The following is an 8,788-nucleotide window of genomic DNA, read 5'->3' on the forward strand; positions in this document are numbered from 1 at the left end:
CTCTCACTGTCTCATTCTCCCTCTCACTGCCTCACTCTCTCACTGTCTCACTGTCTCAGTCTCAAAAAAATAAATAAAGAAAGAAGAGTTATACAACTGTAATGATATTCAATTCTAGAACATTTTTTCTTCCTTGTATTCATTGTTATTCATGTAACTGTTACTATTTTTTTCTAATTATGGTGAAAATATAGGACATTTTCCAAATCCACAACTTCTACTTGTATAATTCAGTGTCTTTGAGTATACGCTTCATGTTGTGCAACCATTACTGATATCCTTTTCCAAGTTATTCTACCACCATTGAAATAAACTCAATGTTCCCTAGGAAACAACACTTTCCCCTTCACTTGTGGCTAACTATTGGTCAAGTTTGTTTTCCCTTTTTTTTTCATGGCTTTCTTGATATATTTTTCACATATCATATACCTCCATGGATAAATCGCCTTTTAAAAGATTTGTATACTCACAATCAGTTCTAGTGCTCCCTCCCTCCTCCTGCATTCATTATTTGCTCTGCACATCCCCTCACCCTCCCTAACTCCCACCCCTGCCCACTTATCCTCTGTAATTCATTACATCAGTTACATGTCTATGCATCTACTACATTTGTACATCACAAGCTGGAAACACAAAAGAAACAATAAAAAAAATAAAGTAGTAAGGATAAAATAATAATATAAAGGTAAAGATACAAATAATGAGTAAGAAAAAGAAGACCACCATCAATATTTACAGAGAAGAAATTTTTGTCATGGAAAAAGCAAGAAACACTTGCACCTAGAAGAAATTCAGGTTGGGTCAAGAGGGAGACCAATTGACCAAGCAGCAAGTTCAATGCAGGGTAATCAAGTTTATAGAACTTTTTGTCTGATACTAAAGCTATTGGAGACCTTTGCCTGTGGTTATAGGGGATCTGCCAGAAGCTTAATCTGACTACATATTATGCAGATGGGCTTTGGCTTCCCACTGTCCTCCATAGCCTTCTAAAAAATGGGTGTGTTACTCAAGTTTGACTAGAGAAACTAATCCAGAGATTCTCATATGTGTATAAGACAGAGCTTTATATATCAAAGAGCAATTGTATATTGAGTAAACATCCCAGACCAGTCCACATTAAATCCATAAAACCGATATTAGCTCATATGTCTGATACTAGTCCATAAATTCCTCTTCAGACTCATGTAGCACATGCAATGATGTCTATGAAGAAAGGCCACAGGCCCGTAGGTGAAAAGTCTTGTGGATCCAGTGGCAGTGGAAGCAGCTCAGCACTGGCGCGGACCTTCATGTGGCTCCTCCAGCTCTCTGAGTGTGGCTCCTCAACAGGAAGGTGAAGCAGAGAGAGAGTGTGATACACCTCCAGGTTGAAAGAGAGGAAGTTCCCAGAATCCTAATGAGAAGGTCACACCCACAAAGAAGGCATTATTAGGTTAGATTCCACTCATGCCTTTATTTATCAAGTTGGCATGAAATTATGTAACTGCCACATTAGGTATTCACAATTTGAGCTCTGGTATTCTTCCCATCATCATATTTCGAGTTTGTTATTGTCATCTTTAGATCACACAAGCTGGTGTGGTTCTTCTATGTGGACATAGTTGATTCTTGACTTAGTTGCTTGTTTGAATATAAGCTTTTAAGATTCCAAACACTATTCTGATTGATAGCCAGGCACACTCTGCTATCTTCACCACACTTTTCTGAAGCACCCTTATCTTTAGTGATCATTTCATGAAGGTGAGTATCAAGCATGGCAATGTTATAAGAACTAACTGTATTTTGGATTGTGGCTAGAGTTAAGTGGGAGCTTGTCCAAGGTTTATGTATGACTCTGGTTTACTTTGGTGGTTGTACTATGATAAAATCAAAACCCCATAATTCTTTTGAATATGATTGATTGATTGAAATGTATGATGTGTGAACCACATATCAAAATGCAGTTAAAAATAATAAATTCCTCTGTTCCCAAAGCTTTAGTATGTTATGTTTCCATTATTGTTTACTTCAAGGATTTTTTTTCCGTTTCATTTAGAAAATGTAATCTATTGCACAGTAATTTTTAAACAGGATGTGATGATCCACCACCCCCTTGGTCTTACTATTAATCTCTGATTTTATGACATCATAATCTGCAAAGATGTTTTTTAGTATCTCAATGCTTTAAATTTTATTGACGCTTGCTTATTGGCCTAACATATTGTAATAGTTAAGTTTTGTGTCAATTTGTCTGGGCCTGTATTCCAAGTGATTTAGAAGTTAACACCTAATAATCTCCTGTCCCAACACAATATAATCAGAGTCAATCATGTATAAGCCTCCCTACTTGAATAAGATTAGGGTGGAGTGACCTTTACTTAGGTTCCAGTCCTGATGCAATTAAATGTCCTCTGAAATGGGGCCCATTTCCTATGTAAGTGGACTCTATGGAAAAGCTTACTTACTTTTTACTGTATCTGGATCGTGCATCTGGATCATCGACTTCTGATTTTTTAACTTAAGGAGATGATTTGCTATATTGCCTAGCAATCCTGAGAATTGTCAGAAACCTGTTCTCTGACCTGTGAACTTGGATTCATCCCCTCTATGGCCACAGGTTGTCCCACTGACCGTGGATTCATTCTCTTCTGCAGCCACTAATCTGTGGTCTTCTTGCCAATCATCAGCCCCCAAACAATTACTTGAGTAAGGAGAAGCCTCGATGTTAACCTATGACCCATATACTTGGAAGCTGCCTAAATGTGGACTTGACCACTTCTATAACCTTGTGAAACATTTTCTAATATAAAATTATTTATACACACACGCACATGTAAGGGTCATTGGTTTTGCTTTTGTAAAGAACCCAGCTTAAGACATATATGGTCTATTTTGTAAAATGTGTCATGTATGCTGGGAAAGAATATACATTGTTCTGTTTGTGATTGTTCTGTGTCTGTATATGAAGTCCAGTTGATTGTTGTTTTTTTGTTTTAATTCATCTGTGTTTTAGTTTTTCTAGTTCTGCCCTTAATTAAAACATAATGTGTTAAAGTTTCCTACTATATTGTAGAGCTGCGTTTTTCAAAATTCTGTAATGATCTGATATATATATTTTGAGACTCTTTCATAGGGTACATATTTATTATAGCTATGTCTTCTTATCCAATTGACCTTTAATCATTAGGTAATGTTATTTCTTGTCTCTTTGGGCAGTTTTGGCCTTAAAATATATTTTATCAGAAATTAATATTGCCACTCTAGCTCTTTTTGATAGTCATTTGCATGACATATTTTCCCTCTTTTGATTTTTAGTCCATTTTATATTCCTGTTTAAAGTATATCTCATGCTGAAAGCATATTGATAGGTCATATTTTCTTATCCATTCTACCACTCTCTTTCTCTTGCTTTGTGCATTTATCAGTATATATAGATTCATTGCTGTCACTTTGATGTGTTTACTGTGGTGCTGATATTTATTTTTTTCACATAATGTTCGCTCTGAGTTTATTTTGTTTATATTTTCATCATCTCCTTCATTGTTGTTGCTATATGTTTACTAATTCTTTATATTTTTCCTTTTTCATTTTCAAGTCAAGGTTTATTCCTTTTATTTGAGATTACTTTGTAATTTACTATATTTTTCAACTTTAAAAGAGTCAGCTTTTAGTCTTTTGTTATATGTAGCTTGGCTCTTGCTGCAGAGAAATTCAAAAGTGGCGTATTTTCCACTGAGCTGTTATTTAAAATCCATTACATTCCTTTGCTACATTTCAGGTGGGAATAACTAAAGACAATTTCTAAGAATCAAAAGTTTCACTTTCCATGCTCTACCAAAAATGAACCCAGTAAAACACATAGCCATATCTGACCTCCTCTGTCTATCCCAAGGAAAATGAAAATTCAACACCACCTGATTGCCATGAAGCAAAAGTCAGTCAAACATCTTTTTTCCATCTTCAAGAATTCTCTCTCTAGTGCTCTACTGTTGGAGCCAAATGTGTTAAGTTGGATTCGCTAAAGAAGCAAACTAGTGACACTCGAACTTTATATCAAAATGTAATTTAATATCAAGAAGGCATCTCAGCCCAGTCCAACTCAAGACCATAAGTCTGATGCCAGCTGGGACCCTCTTCAGAACTATGTAGCTTTGGGCTGATGACACAGAAAGGAGAAGTGGGAGTCAGGGTGATCACAGGTTGGTGAGTGCAGAGTCCTGTGGATCCAAGGTCCATGGAAACATGGCAGGGTGCCAACATCTTATAAGGCCAGGTGACCCAGATGGAGTTACCACTGGAAGCAGACACAGAGTCCCAGCAAGGATGAAGGTGAAACTCAAGAGAGGAGCAGTACCCTGTGTCTTAACAGTACCCTGTCACTGTTAAACAAAAGGCCACACCCCCAAGGACATGTCACCAGGCTCCCGCTTGATTGACAAGTTGGGTTACACCCCTATCTCAACACAAGTACCATCACACTGACATAAAATCTAGCCACCACAATCATCACACCACATAGAAATATCTTATATACTAATAATATATTATTTTAAAGCTAGTAGTCACTATAGCTTAAGTATGACATTAGGTTTTAATAATGTGTGTAGTTTGCAGGTCCTCAGTTGTGAAGGCTCAGTCAATAATACACACTCAGCAGTAGTATCTATTGCTGCCATAAACCCAGAAAAGTTTGTTGCTCAGCATATTTTTGAAAGGTTTTATTGATAAAAAGTTGCTTGCTTATATCTGAGGGGAAAAAATGAAGGCAACTTAATAGTTATTACAGTAGATGTCTCACAGATAAGACACAGAAAAGGCAGTGTTGGCACAAGGCATTACTCTTATCGGCCCATCAACAATAAAAGAGTGAATAAATCATTGTCTAAGCCAGGATAAGAAAATTTATCTCCAATATAAAGGGAATTTTCATGAAAGCTATAATGTACCCTGAGTTCTTTTCTGTATCTGGTCTATTTTGTAAGCATCCCTCTAAAAGTTAGTGTGCATTTGTGCACATACACCAAAACCAAATTCACTACCATCAAATCAATTCCAAAGCATAGTGACATTATAGAGTTTCCAAGGCTGTAATCTTTATTTGAGCAGATACCCTCACCTTTTCCTGTTTGTCCCACCATCCCTAAAGTTAGCATTCCAAGGCTTACCCTGACAGGACCACGAGGACTCCTTTATATCTTCAATACAGAGAAGTGAACTCTTTTACTATAGTGATAAAATCCAATGGTTTTCTTTTGGTATGGGAAAAGAGAGGTAAATCATTCATCCTCATTTTCACAAAAGTATTAGTGAAAATTAACAATCAGAGTGAGAGGGTTAGTATTTTCCCTATTGAAGATGAAAAGGAATGTGATGAATACAGGATGAACCATATATTCATTAAATTAAGACAAAATCTTTCACAATCTAGCCTGTGATGGGAGTGAAATTTCTTAATATGGGTCTTCTCCCCATTTCTCTGTAATTCCACTAAATGATTAGTTGGGACTATGCTATGGTGTGTGTAACACTATTAGAGAGGACTCATCAATTTTCATCGCCATACTTCTTGCTATAAGAACAAACCATCTTTGAAGCAGTAGCAGAGAGAAATCTCAGGATCATCAGAAGAGCAAGTTCCACATCTGTCTGAAGTGGCACCAGAGACTATAGCATGGAGATTATTGTATAGAGCAAGAGGAAGAGCACCAAGAATATTTAACTGTGAGGTAGTGCGACTGGAAGACTGCTATTCTGGTCCACAGAGGCTCTGTTAGTCTGGGTAGACTAGAGAAACAAATTCAAGAAGGGAGAGGTTTATATATAAGAGGAATTGAACATTGAGAAAGCATCCCAACCCATTCCAGTCCAAGTCCATAAGTCCAATACTATCCCATATGTCTGACACCAATCTATAAAGTCCTCTTCAGACTCACGAAACACATGCAATGATGCTGAATGCAGGACAATCATAGAGCAGTGGGTAGAAAGTCTTTGGATCCAGTGGCATTGTAAGCATCCCAGTGCTGGCAGGGGTCTCTACGTGGCTTCTCCAGCTTCAGGGGTCTTTTTGCATCAGGGTAGGTCAATGTTGCTTCTCCAAATTAGGGTACTAGCGTAGTTCCATGTCTTTTGTCAGTTACAATGTCTTCCAGGGAGTGGCAGAGAGAGAGAAGTGTCTCCTGCCTCCAAGGAGGAAAAATCAGGATTTCCCAGAATTATCAGGAGAAGGCCATGCCCACACAGAGGCCTCATTGGCTATGATCTGATTGACAGGCTAGACTCCACCCCTACATGCTTAATCCTTAAATTGACAATTATATAACTACCACAGACCACCCTTTGTCAATTTGACACTTTCACATAACTCTGTAACCATATGTAATTTTCAAACAAACAATAATAAAATTATATCAGTACCTAGCAGGATAAAACTAAAATGCATACAATTCAACATGTACCACCCTCATTTAAACAACATTTTATAAGTGAACAAAACAAAAATATCCTATGCCTAACAATTGCAGTTAAGTAACACCTACACCTTGATCCTATAATCCTGTGAATATATTCCCCCACCTATGAAAATTTGTAAGCCAACCACTTCATGCCTTTATCCCCCCACTTTTGGGTATCCAATTTCTATATTGTCCACTTACATCAACACAGTGTTCTGAAGAAACAATCATATTTTTTGAGGTGAAGAATTTTCATTCCAGTTGGAACCTTGTGAAGTCTGCATCTATAATCAAAGTCAAATCACTACAGGCCATCCATAAAGTCTGCAGCAATGTGCATCAGTTCACAGGCTCAAATAACTTCTCTTCATCTGGTTGGGTTCTGGTCAACTCAATGTGGGCTGCCTCACTTAGCCTCACCAGGGTGCCCATTGGTTGCCTTGCCTTTAGACCATGGCCCCAATACAAATTCTCAACAAGCCTAGCCCCCTTGTGCTAGGTCATGAACTTCAGACCAGTCAACCCACTCTCATCTTCTCCTCTAGTTCCTTGTAAACCAGGTCTGTGGGTGTCAGTGGGCAGACACCACCCATCTCTCTATTGCTGCTTTTCTCCCACTTCCACTGAACAAGTCAATCTAGGTGGTCACCTAGCAAGCATTTCAGCCTGCCCACAGGCTTCCTTTAACATTCAGTCCTACAGAAGAGTTTTCTTCATGGTTCCCGATTTTTTCCAGTTTCTGACAAAAAGCCACTAAGTTCAAACTTCAGATCCAAAGAGTCCCCGCCCCACCTTTTTTTAATCTTCATTCTGTCAATCTTGTCCCCAGGCAAGTCTTTTGGAATGCAAATGTCCTGAGTACTCCAAAGCACTGAGTGGGGCTTATCTTTTCAGAGCCTTCTCTGCTGTTGTGTCCTATTTTAATGGCTGTCGACAAATGGCTTACAAACTTTATTTTCATACTTCCCAATAAACATTTCTATCAATCATTATATCAATAATAATAAACAGAGGAAATCAGTAAAATAAAGAATCAGATCAGATACTAAACTCAATTCTTAAAACAGTCAAGTTCAATCCTTATTTAGCTTATCTAAAACCTTACCTAAACTATTTTATTTATACAAAAATATGGAATTCGGCCTCTTGAGAGTATCAAGCCAGAGTCAGGCTTTCTGCCAGCCATTTTGACCTCTATCAACCATTTTCTCTAACCAGCATGGTCTCTGAGAAATTCAGATTGAGATTTCTACCCCTGAGCTCAAAATATACATTAATCACATTCATTCTCACCATTTCAAACAGGAATAACCAAAGACTACAACCAAACATAATAATCAAAACTTTAACTTGCCGTATTCTTTCAAGAAAAACAACTCAGTAAACTGCAAGGATATATCTGACTTCTGGCTAGCCAAAGAAGGAACACTACCACTAGGGAGAGGTCAAATAAACATCTATTCTCCATCTTTATGATTTGTTTCTCTAGTCTACCCAGACTACCACATTATGGTACCAGAAGTGGGGTATCACAGAGGCATAAACCAAGAGACTGCATGGTTGAAAGGCTGAGGGCCAGAGACTTGACTTTTGGTTGAGGTGTTGCTGTTAACTAATGACTGTATCCTTACTGTTTACTGATTCTGACTTCTAGCAACCTATTAACTTCCCTAAAAAAAACCCTAATTGTGAGTTCTGTGCAGCCATTACAATGAATTATTGAACTCAGCACAGAAGTAGAGTGCCACGAAAGCAATTATTATTGTCAGAGAAGACAAAGAAGCGTGGAGCATTAAGACTTGTTTGACTCCTGCCTCTTGGCAACAGGGAAGCCAGATATGGACCCCATGTCATTTACTGCAAGAACTAACCCATCTTTACAAACTGGTCATTACAAGGAGATTTATTTATCCTCTAACCTCGACCACAGGTTACACCTTTTTATCTTTTTTTCCCCACATGTTATTTGGTCTTTTTCTCTATATATCAAAATTTTACCTACATTTAAGGTCTCACCTATGCCATGAAGCTCTCCATGAATAGTTACCTTCAAGCTATCTATCCCTCTTGAGAAAAGTTGTAGTTTCATCACTAACTGACCAGTCATATATTGATATTAAATGCTGATTACTTAGTATTGTTAAACTTTTGCATTTTATGATTTGTCACTTTAATTATTAGATTCTTTTTTTTAAGTAGCACAGTTTATTTCCTTACCTAAATTCAAAGTCATAGAGCAGTGTGACTTTTCCCCTCTTAGCTCTAGGGCAGGGTCTGTTCCTTGCCTTTTCTAGCTGCCAGGGGAGGCGACTTGCATTTCTTGGCTTGTGGCTGCATCTTTCTTTCTTTCTTTT

The sequence above is a fragment of the Echinops telfairi genome, unplaced genomic scaffold, assembly GCF_000313985.2.
Source record: "Echinops telfairi isolate 266 unplaced genomic scaffold, ASM31398v2 ScPeMD7_7419;HRSCAF=8457, whole genome shotgun sequence".
Classification (NCBI taxonomy): Eukaryota; Metazoa; Chordata; class Mammalia; order Afrosoricida; family Tenrecidae; genus Echinops; species Echinops telfairi.